This window comes from Heliangelus exortis, chromosome 2, assembly GCF_036169615.1.
Source record: "Heliangelus exortis chromosome 2, bHelExo1.hap1, whole genome shotgun sequence".
Taxonomy (NCBI): Eukaryota; Metazoa; Chordata; class Aves; order Apodiformes; family Trochilidae; genus Heliangelus; species Heliangelus exortis.
In genome coordinates, this window is record NC_092423.1 from 63,631,809 (window position 1) to 63,644,352 (window position 12,544).

The window sequence follows — 12,544 nt, forward strand, 5'->3', positions numbered from 1 at the left end:
GGCAGTCTGTCCATCAGCCATTCCAGGGGACAAACAAGAGAAAGCTTTAAAAAAAAAAAAAAATGCAATACTGCTTAAAAGAAATATTGCAAGCTTTTTTTTCTTTTCTTTTCTTTTTTTCCCCATGGAAAGTGACTTTTGCTTGAACTAGTATTTATCAGGAGCAAGGACCTTGACAAATAATGACCCTATAGTATCATTACCATGTCCATTAAAACTGTCTGGGTTACAAAAGGGGCTGCATTAGCAATTTCCTAGTAATAGAAAGGGTGCTAAGTATTCAGAAGGTTCCTTCCAGTCACAATTTTCTGCCCACTCATTCCCCTCCAATTTTTATCTTTCAACATGGGGACTTGGAGATATTTAACAGGCCACACCTCAAACTGAATCCCTTACGGGTGGAGGTTACAGATTTTCACTGAGTTCCTGTTTTAAAAAAAATTCAGCTTTCTGCAAACTTTACACTGCAATACCATGACAGTCTCAATACTTAAAAAAAAAAAAAAAAAAAAAAAAAGACAAAACAAAACTGAAGAATTTAAGTTACTCTTCCTCCCCAGTGTGAGCAAGAAAAGTCTGAGGGTGGTCACTTGGTGCAGTTACATTGCATGGTGTTTGCACATTTGCAGGGAAAATATATGCTGAGAGTTTTGAGAAATAACATCCCCATGATCAGAGGCACAGAGAGAGGTAAGTCAGGACCACGAAGGAAAAGACAGACACGAGGAAGGTACCAGCAACCCAGCGTCAAGAGTCTTCCCATGCCACAGCTGCCAAAGCTGCAGTAAGTCCTCCCAGTCCTGGGCTGATGCATGCTCTCTCTTTCGTATAAAAAAAAAGCCTCAGCAAAGGAGGGGTTTCTGGTTTTTTTAATTTTTTTTAAATTTATTTTGAATATAATTCCCAGACTTGTGTCATAATGTGGCACTGCCAGTAAAACCCATCAGAGTGGCTGGCACACACAAAGTCTGGACTCATAAAAACAGAACATCTGTCATCACCTCTCCCACTCTGAAGGCAGCAGCCCAACCTCAGTCATGAGCACAGGCTTGGGAACCCTATCAAGAACACAGTTCTGAAGGGCTGAGCATACCTACTCCACACTGACAGAATCACCAGAGATTTTGGCTGGCTAATTCTTAGCTGTCTCAGTGGGATTTTTTTGGAGGTTTTAAGTATGCTTTTATAGATGACTTTTCATGGGAACAGCTGGAGATGCATCTCTATCAGAAAGGAAGTTCTATTATCAGAACTCCAAACTGAAATACTATTTGAGCCCTTGAGGTTTTTGCAGGAAGGGTTATTGCTATTGCTGTTTTATTTGTTTTCAACATTGGCAACAAAGTCCTTTTTCCTGAAGAATATCACTGCCAGTTAGAAATGCCTGTAACTTTCCAGGGATAAGAAAAAAACACCAGTCAGAAAGATAAAGAAAACCCACCCACTCCAGTGGAAATGGTTAAAAACAATAATTCTTTGGGGTAATGCAGAGAGAGAGAGAGAGACATTTCTGAGAACATCTTTCCATTTAAAGCAGAGGAAAAAAAAACATTTCATTCTGTTTCAGCTCTTTGTCCACAACTGCCTAAAGAAATGCATTCTTATAGAGAGAACCCACTAGAAGGCTGTGTCCTGCACAGGGGCTGGGACACGCTGCATCAAAGCTGGAAATTGCCTGGCTATGCTGAACAAACCGTGAAGGCAAAAAGAAGAGGAAATCAGTAATTTCCTTACACTTTCTGATTTTACTGGAATATGCTGGGCTTTGAAGAACAGCATGTGGTCCACCACCTCACTCTACATACAAATCCAAAAGGAACCATTTCTTTTTCCCTTTCCTCCATTTTAAAGATGCCTCTAGTTAAAGCACATAAGATGACATAGGAAGTCCTGTGTTGTAATGTGCTGGTCTTTGCTGCCTTACCTGGGGAATACAGTGTGTAGAAGTGGCCCATTGAGCAAACTGGGAATGATACACTACTGCTGCTGAATTAGGCTTCCTGCTGCATAAAACTCCAGATGAAACATAACGAAATTCCTCCTGCTGTTCACTCTCCCTTCTTTTCCCCATCATTGAGTCACCATTTCTGCTACGCAGCTGCCTTGGTTACCACATCAGAGTTCACAGAATCACAGAATGGTTTTGGCTGGGGCACAAGGCATGGGCCACCTCCCACTAGACCAGGTTGCTCAGAGCCCCATCCAACCTGGCCACAAACACTTCCAGGAATGAGGCATCCATGGTCTCTCTGGGCAACTTGTGCTAGTGTCTTGCCACCCTCACACTAAAGAACGTCTTCTTAATGTCTAAAACCATTCCTCCTCATCCTATCACTACATGCCCTCATGATAAGTCCCCCACAGCTTTCTTGTAGCCCCCCTTCAGGTACTGGAAGGCCACTATAAGGTCTCCCTGGAGCCTTTTCCAAACAACTCTGAGAGCTGACCCTACCTGGTACTGCTGAGGCCATTTCCTGGAGAACTGACATCTCTTAAAACCCCCTCTCCTTCCCTAAAGCACATCCCCTCTGTCCCACACCAGCTGTGTTCTCAGTGTCCCTGGGGAAGATATTCCTATTCAGGGTAAAGGACTATGAATTCACCATCATGCTAAACTAACACTGGAGTCAAAAGGAATTTACCCAACAGGCGGGTTCACTAAAAGCCAAACAGAGCATCAAAACCATATTTTGACTTCTCTTTCCTGAACTACAGCATGCTCTCTCACGCGGATCTGTCTGTGTGACTCCAGGAGTCCTGCTGTGCTCTCCATCAGCCATGAATTTAGACCTTTTCCTTCCTCTCCAAACACACACACAGATTATGCATTTGACAGCTCTTTTCCCCCACTCTTTCCTGTTTCTAAGAAGGACTACCTCATTTTTTTTTTTCATGAAAAATACTCCAAGAGCACTGCTAATTCAAATAATAATCACTTGCTAGGAATGAACCCCATTAGCATAAAGCCATGACAATTTTGATACAGCAAGAATAAAAGCAGACCATGATGAGAGCAGTAAATGCCAGATTTCCACTCTTTTTTTGCTGCTGCATCTTTCACTTGAGCTGGCTGGGCTTCTCTGCCTTTTTGGCTCCTAATGATTATTGACTGGCTGTGGGCTGCAACACCCACTGCTGACAGCAGGCTTCGTGGGCTGGTTTCACACCCTTGGTGTTCCCAAAAAAGGTGGTACTTGCACAAATGGAAACCAACTTCGGTTTTCCCCATTTATTTATTTTTTGCCTTCAAAGAGGAATGCAGTTGTGGCAGCCCCAGCTTGATCAGTCTGCTGCACTGGGGAATGAATTCCATGTGCATTAGTGCCTGTAGTTACAGCAGTGAGGTCTCATCCTGAGACCAGTGCCACAAATGTGATGTTTATGGGTCACAGCTGCTACTGTTACTCTGTTCTTTTGGGAGCCTGTTTTAATTTTTTTTTCCAGGATTCAGCACATTTTGCCTAGACAGAGAGCAACCCTGGGATCTACACTTAAAGCAAGGCGGCAATGCACTGCACTCCCCTCCCACTTTCTTCTGCCTGAACTGTCATCCCAGAATAGCAACAGAAAAACTAAAGCTGAGAGTTTTTCATAGGTTGGCAGGCTGTGAGACAGCCTTCACGATTTTACCATAATCCTTAAGATACACCTGAAGTGCATATAGACCGAAGGGCTTAAGTGAGACTTGTGGCTATAATGAGAAAAAGCACCACAAATAAAAATATTTTGCATCCAAGTGTTGTAAAGAAATTTTACAACATAGTTGAAATATACTACCAAGATTTAAAACAGTAGGAAGTCTGAAAGCTAATTTATTCTCTTTCCATACCCCCACCACTCCTATCCCACCCCTCTCCTTTTTTTTCATTTTGAAGCTAACATTGGGATTGAGGGGCTTTCTTGGTAAAGTTACTTTGAGGTTTGGGGGCTGTAATGCACTGCATGGATACCAGACATGAATGAAATGAGCAAGTTGAGAAAGAGCAGTTCTTCAGAAAGCAGTTCTTAAAAACAGTCAATTTATCAGACAAAATAAATAAAAGAAAGGGAAAAAAACCCCCAAAACAAAAACAAACAAACAAAAAAACCACAAAAAACCAGAGGTCAGACCATCTCAGACCTATTCTGTAAGGTCCAGTAAGAGATAACATAAAGGTCACCTACTTTTTGGATTTTAGACGGGTAGCAGGCAGACCAAAGTCCCTCCCAAAGACACTAACTTACTACGTTTTCCTGGAGAACAACAGCCAGTTTTTCTGTTTCATGTCTGTCTGGGAATCATGGCACCTATTATGTTGCTGATATATCACATACTCAGATTTGACTTCAGAAAAAAAACAGTTACTGCATTTGGGTGCAATGAGCAATTTCACAGCTGAAGGCTGAACCCTACCCATCTCATCTGTGACCTTTTTAGGTTCTCCCAGACCATTTCTTAACAGACATAAACAGACACATGATTCTCTTAGCAGACAGTTAACTTCACAAAGTTAGTTTTTAAGCCTTCCTAGGAAACACCAGTGCCTACACTGTGGTTTCTGTTTAGCATCTTCATCAGTGTTCTGGATGATGGGATCAAGAGTACCCTGATGAAGTTTGCTGTTGATACCAAACTGGGAGAGGAAGCAGACACTTTAGAAGGGAGAGCCACCCTGCAGGAATACCTGGATAGGCTGGAAGAGTGGGCTACTTTCAGCAAGGGCAAGTTAAAGTCTTGCACGTGTGAGAACATAATCCAAGAGAGCAACACAGGCTGGTATCTATACTGCTGGGGAGAAGCTCTGTTTCCAAAGGAACCTGCAGGTCCTGGTGGACAAGCTCAACATGAGTGAAAAGTGTCCTGCAGCAGCAAAGAAAGCCAAGAGGATGCTGGGTTGCATCATTCAGGGCATCACCAGCAGAGACAAAGAAGTCATCATCACTTGGCGTTTGTCAGGCCTCACCTGGAACAGACGTGGACAGGCAGGAGAGGGGACAGAGAAGGAACACAAAGATGATCAAAGGACTGGGAAGCCTGTAGTATGAGGAAAGGCTGGGAGAACTGGGGTTGTTCAGCCAAGAGAAAAGAAGTCCTAGGGTTGACCTCATTGCCATTTTATAGCATTTAAAGGGTGGCTACAGAGAAGATGGAGGCTTTTTTAACAAGGAGTCATAAGGAAAAGATGAGGGGTAGTAGCTGGAAATTATTCCTGGGGAGATCCCAAATGGATGCAAGAGGAAAATTTTTCATAGCAAAAATGACTGGACATTGGAATAAATCTCCACAGGGAAGTGGTGGATTTCCCAACAAGGGACACTTAAGATTTAGCTGCATAGAGTGTTTGGTCATCTTGTCTAGACTGTGCTTTTGCCAGGAAAGATTGAACCAGATGGTCCTTGAGATCCCTTCTGACTTGGTATTCTATGATTTTTTTACATTTGTGCAAATCTGTAGCAACAGGCTGAAAATTATCTTGGCCCTAAAAATGCAATTGACTAACTATGCCAATTTATTAAGTAAAAAAAAGTTAACAATATAATACTCCTTATTCCCAATCCACATCTAACCAGTCTTTATCCTGCAGATTAGTTTCCAACAAACTCCTGTTGTGAGGTCTTTTTGAACTCTGCACCCTGAGTACCTTTCACTTCAGACTGCACAGATTCTAGCAGCTTTGTGGAACACAAGATGTAGATGCCTCATGTGTCTTTTTGAAATTGCAAGAAACCTGAACAACTACGCTAATTACCAAGCACTTACGTCTTCTCTTTACCTGAATGGGAATACTTTCAATTTAAGAAGTACCTTGTTTTTCTTTCAGGAAAATGGTTCAATTTCTGCTCTTCTATTATCATCTGTTTTGTTATTTCACTTTAATTTCTCTTTGCACCTGGAATTAATTTTCATCAGCCCTCCCTTTACTATTTCAATTGCCCATTTAAACTCTTCCTAACTTCTCAAAGGCCTGTTTTCCAATGAAAGACAAAACATGGCATGCAGCAGTCTAAATGCAGTCCTGCCAAACGAGGATGATTGCCTCTTTGGTTGACAACAGCTCCCACTTGGATGCATGCATTTGCAATAGCAACAACTGGGTTGGTGTAGTGGGTTTATGAGCCATGGAGAGGCTGCCAGTAGCTTTCCTTTGCATGATAAGCAGCATTCACATCTTTCAAACCCCTGCCAGTTATTCCTGCTCCCCAGGTGTATAGCACTTTGCAGTTTATGTGCCCATAAACTGAATCTCTCACCCCTTACACTTGCCTGTTTCAGCACAGTTACCAGACCATGCTCTCTGCTGTGATCTTTCTCAGTATATTTATTTCTCTTGTTGGAAGACAATTGCAATGAGTAGCTTTGGAAGTCCAATCCATTTAGGACCCTGCTTTCGACTTCCCCACGTTTTGAAGTAAAATGTTAATTATGCATGCTGACTCCAAGCATAAAAAACCAGCAGAATGCTGTTTTTAAATAGTTCTGCAAAATATACATCACTACATGCATCACTCAAACCATGTCTTTATTGACATAAAGGCTTGCAAAACATCAAGTATTTTTTGTATTTTAACACAGGACACAAGATTCTTACTTGCAACAAAAGCACTCAGAGTATGCCATCAATAGCTACATAATCTCCTCCTATAAACCCTGCAATTATAGAAAATAAGGATTGTTAGATTTCACTGATATTAGCTATTTTGTCTATATCTTATTGCTCTTATTACTCACTGTGTTTTCCATCTCTCAAGTGTTTACTACATATAGATTCAGGGCTACACCAAATAAACAGAACTGCATCTCCCCATTTCTATGCACCCACATACCGGATCAGAACCCACAGGTGAGTCCTGGGTATTACATGCACTATGAGGAGACCAAGCAGCTCCAAAATGGGACTCAGAGAAGCCAATGCAAGTGGAGAACAACCAAAAGCCAACCAAGAGAAAAACAGGGACAGCAAAAGCAAACCAGATACCCTGCTTTTCTTGGGGCTACAGGAAGACAATTCCACAAGTACCAGGAACTACTCTGGTAAGAAACTCCATCTTGAAAGGAAGGGAAATCTTACCCTTTTTAAGTGGTAAACAGGGAGGAGATGGCACAATTTGTGCTTTTAAGAAAGCAGAGGAAGTGGGATGAGATACAAGAACTTTTCTGTTAGAGCAGATAGAGCACTTACTTGGGAGACAGGAGAATTCTCCTCTTGAATAAAGTTCAAGCCCAAATCTCCCATTTTCCTTGGGAAAGCTGCTGTACTTCATACTCTGATAGATGGGAGAGTGATTCCCATCTCTCTTACCGTTGTTATAAAGAAGAATTCAAGATGCAGTGGGTCTTAAAGAAAGCATGAGTGGAAGCAGGGCTCCTGAAAGAGTACTCATCTGTCAGCATGAAGACCCTATTCTAAGGCTACACTTGGGCTTCACCCAGGACTAAATAACCCAAACCTTCTGCTTCACTCATGTATTGAAAGAAACAGCTGGTCACAGCTGTGCTTTGTTGAGAGCCTGATCCTGTCCAGCTATAAAAGAAGAAGAAGAAAGGGGAGTGAAGACACTGCCTCTTACTGTCCCTGTTGCTCCTGGTAGAGGATCTTCTACCTGTGACATGAGGGGTGAGAGGAGAGATGCTGTCTCCTAGATCCTCTTCCCTGAAAGGAGGAAAGGATAGATAGGTAGGTGGCTTCCTGTTATCTGAGCTGGTAACAGGATCCCAGGGGGATCTATGTTTCAGCTTGTAAAGAACTGTCATAAAAAGCTCCTGTTCTGGTGTGAAGAGCAGCTACAAACAGAATTTCCTATCTAGGGCATCATCTCCAAGGCATCTTCCTCATATTGTCATCACACTGCCTTACTAAAAACTCATCCACTGAACAAACCTGGCCATTTCTACGTAACTATGGCAGAAACAGGCTCTTGGGGAGCTGTGGCCTGGAGTGACGTGTGACTTGCAGCAGAGCAGCCTCTTAGTACAAAAACATTGAGAGTTGGATGAACCCACATGCAACTCATTCAACTTCTGAGACTGTAGACAAACTGCAGAGAAGATGGAATTGACTTGCATACTCGCAAGCTGTGTCCCCTAGCACATAGCATTACAAAAATACAACTCTTTAAGCCTCCTTAAAAGGTATTTTTCAGAGCCTACAAGGAGGTCTCACACCTCACACCAGGAGATCTCAGGGGTCTTGACTGTATCACTGCAGACACTTGGGTTGTTAAGCAATCTTAGCTGTCTTTGAGTCACCCTTAAAGTCATCAAGTCTTGAGTCTCATCCATCCAAGTGCTTTCTGAAAGCCACAGCTACGGGTGACAGAGAAACAAGCTGTCTTCCTCCAGGTGAAAATAGCTCATAACAGTTTTTCCTATGTTTTGTTTCAGTGAAGAACTTTCTACCAATTAAAAGTGACTTCTTGAAGCAGCTGGTAATGATTACATTTTCATGGTTGGCTTTATTTCTTACACCAGCCTGAATTGGAAATTCTACTCAGTTGCAAAATATAAAAGTAATCCAGGAGAAGGATCTAGTCCATGAAAGCCCATAGCTTTCATGTGAGCTTGTTGCTCCCATTTTACTAGGCTTTTGCTACCAGGTGATAATTTTCCTAATGGCCACGTGGACAGGAGCTTGACACACTTGCTAACACCAAAAAGCACCTTGCTCTACCCACCCCTCACTGGGAACTGGGGAAGTTCTCTGCCTTTCTAAAAACAAAACACTAGTGCTGAAGGCTGGGTGTTTATTTTGAGAAAGCCTAGAAACAATATTTTAAATGCTTCTTGTTGTTAGGGGACTTCTCATGGACTGAGCAATTTCTGATCTTCATCTCTTGAAGTTCTCATAAATAGGAAGATCCAATATTTTTACTTCGTTTTACTGTGCCCTTTGGAAGGCATGTCTTTAGACTACTCAGAAACCTGATAGGGGCATGTCCTCTTATTAAAAGTAATCTCATTCAGGAAATAGCATTACAGCCATTAAACTTTCTAAACACAACAGGACCATCTCATCACTATCATCATAAAGATAAAAAAATTAGTTTTTAATTACTTTAATGGCTGTGAGAAAAGGAACAAAGGAGATCATTTAAGATCTAGAAAGTGAAAACCATTCCCTTGCAAAGTCTATATTGCTTCTCTTGGGAAAAAGAAATTTCTATTTCTGATCTTTAAAAAAGTTGATAGGAAGCTGGCCAAGAGGAAGAGAGTAATTATACCAAATGGCAGATTTATAATGAGCATAAATATAAGTTAAAAAAAAATAAAATTAATCGCAGCCTAGCAAAAAAACCCACCCTATGTTTCACTGGACTCTGAAAAGAAGCAGTCTGGACGCATGTTCAGGAACGTAAAATAAGGACTAGATCTTTTTGCTTTGAGTACTTACATGCAGTTACATATGGTCTTCACTGACTGTCACTGTAATGGGAATTCTTTTATGTTTCAAATGATGATACGATACAGGCTTGAGTTTCAGAGATGAATACTTGGAGAGGAGAAACATCGCCACAACTCCTTCAAAGTAATGAATAAAGCATGGTAGGTTGCTGGTTAGAATACATGGAGTATTTCTGTGTGGTTTTCATAGCTGTGATTTCACTTTTTTCACCCTCTTTTTTTAGCTTTAAGTTTCAGGGTGTCTCATGGTTGTAGAGCTCTGCAGGCTATTGCTGTTCCTCAGTAGATTAAGAGGAAAGCCTCTGACTTTAAAAACTGCTGCCCATCAGGTAATCAAACTGCTATATCTATCTAAGAAATGTTACAGTCAAAGGAAGGATCTGTGCATGTAGCTTCAAGTTCATGAATAATTCCAAATCAAACAACCAGAAATAGCTCAGAAAATGAGAAAGAGTTTAGATGAGAGCTAAGGTGAAAAAAAATACTACAGGGAGCCAAGAAAACTGGATCATTGAAAAGGCTACTGAAAGAATAGCTCCAGCAGCTTTATGCAAAGAAGTAATTCTTGCAGAGAGAAATGAATGAAATCCTGACCGTACCAAAGTGAACAGCAAACGTCACAAGGTGTAGGATTATTTTACCAAGCCACCTAGTTACTGGATGACCATTTTGGGATTTAGGGATTGATATATTTTTTCCTTGAGCATATAAAAATATTACAAATGAAGGTAAAACATAGCCCTCCGCTGATTACTTGTAACTAATGAGCAGGAAGAGTGAGGGAAGATGAAGTACATTATGTGTAATCCTCACGTGAGGCTGAGACATGCTGCACGCATACTAAAACTTACCTCTTTTCTGATCTCAGAAGACTCAAGAGGGATGATTCTGCCACTTCACTCTGCTCTGGTAAGACCTCACCTGGAGTATTGCATTCAGCTCTGGAGCCCTCAGTACAAGAAGGACATGGATCTGATGGAGAGCATCCAGAGGAGGGCTAAAAAATGATCAGGGGGCTGGAACACCTCTCCTACAAAGACAGTTTGAGGGAGCTGCTGGGGTTGTTCAGCCTGGAGAAGAGAAGGCTCCCAGGACACCTCATAGTGACCTTCCAGTACCTGAAGGAGCCTACAGGAAGGCTGGAGATGGATTGTTTGCAAGGGACTGTAAGGACTGGATGAGGAACAATGGTTTTAAATTAGAGAAAAGTAAATTAGATTGGGTTAGGAAAAAATTCTTTACCATGAGGGTAGTGGAACAATGGAGTAGGTTGCCCAGGGAGTAGTTGAGGCCCCATCCCTGGAGATATTAAAGGTGAGGCTCAATGAGGCTCTGAGCAACCTGACCTATCTGAGGGTGTCCCTGCCTACTGCAGGGGGGTTGGACTGGATGACCTTTGGAGATCCCTTCCAACCCAAACCATTCTATGATTCTATGACTGTATTGACTAGAGTTGTAAAAGGCACCTTTCCAGCATGCTAAAATTCACCTACAGAAACAGAAATTATCAGAGAAGGCCTGCAGCAAGCACCGGTCTTAATGAGCGTTTTCTTCTGTACTGATGGGACTGTGGTGTTCAAGAGAGGAACCAGTGCCTTGTTGTGAGCTCTGAATGTGAGCAGAGCACCCCAGCTTCATGAGGGGCTGTGCCTGTATGGAGCCTCTTGACCACAAAATTGGCCATGAAGTTCATTTCACAACACTGTGAAGGTAACTGTGATTTCATCTCAATACAGTAGTAGGGCCCAGCAAAAACTTGACATTTCTTACAATTAAAACAAAGTAATATTCTTTCACCCCTTCCCTGTTGGCACTGGAACAAAGCAACTAACTGATGACATCGGACTTCCCTAAATGCTGAAAGTTTTCTCTCAAAGTTAGCAAGATTCTTCAACCAAACAGATTACAAAGAAATACAACAAAAGCCTTTATGAGCATTTCTGACAATAGAAATTGCATCTGTTCATATGACCTACAGGAACAGTGTTCTCCATTTTAAGTACCGTCCTCTTGCGGACAAATTATCTGTACAATGTCACAGATCTCCTCCAGTCAAGTCAAATGTCAGGTAGTGGTGGCAGCTCACAAAACTTGCACATGCAGAAGTGCAACTGAACAGAAGTCTTTGCGAAGCAAACCCGATTTTCCAAAATCTCTACTTAAACAGCATTTGGTTTGAACCTGCAGTCAGAGATTGGCCTGAACTGCAACATCTGGCTAAGTACCTCAAGCTTTACAAGGTTTGTGATGATGCTCATAATGACAAATCTCACAAGAAGAGAGAAAACAGATGCTTTCAGGTACTTACGCACAAACAAATGGAGCCTGGTATGCAAGAACTGTAATAATGACACATACAAAATGAAATAAATGAACAATCACAGAAGGTAAAGAAGATCATCTTCATCTGTCTTCTAAACACAGGTTATAGCTGTATTAGCTCGAAGCTGATTTTAAAATTACCATGCATTTCCATATAAACCTGGATCATTTTATTTGTTATTTATCATGCAGGGCCCAATGTCCAATGAAGGCTGAGAGAAAGAATAAAATATGTGAACCCCAAGTAATGCCAAAAAATGTCTTTCCTCTGTTCAGTGTCAGAAAATGCATTAGAGAACTGAAGCTTCTCTTGCTGCTGAGTGGACTGGCTGCTCTGACAACTTAAGATGAATAGGAGAAAGAAGGATCAGTTCACTGGAACTACAGGGTCACCCTGTTTGCTTTCAGGGTCATAGGTTTCCATGCACAGTACAAGCATATTGAGTTCACAAGGAAAACGAGTGTTTCACACAGTTTAGAGAAAAGCATACAAAGCCAAACCCACATTAGTACCTTGAGTACTCTCCTAAAATCAAAATGCTGGCCTTATTTTAACAAGGCACAGAAAAAGAAGAAAAAGAAATACCTCATGAATTCTACCTTGTTTGTACGTGCCACTTAGGAGGGGGAATTTAAGGCAAAGGAGGCTGCATAACTGAGCCTCAAAAGTCCCTCCATACTTTCCCATTTATATATCTTGTCTAATTCTCTCCAATGGCTGCTAGAGGAGCCAAAGACTGGCAGCAATAGAGAGCAGACAGTCAGAAATTGCTCTTCCGAATTGAAATTATGCAGGAGGAAGCAAATCCAATCTTACATGCCACAGCAGACAGCTAGAAGACA

General features: G+C 41.7%; 1 protein-coding gene across 3 annotated transcripts in view; it reads right to left on the reverse strand.

The window, feature by feature from the left end:
* The window catches only part of PHACTR1 (phosphatase and actin regulator 1), a 297,876-nt gene that overhangs the window by 126,909 nt on the left and 158,423 nt on the right, over positions 1–12,544 (reverse strand). The gene's annotated exons all lie outside the window — the stretch shown is intronic.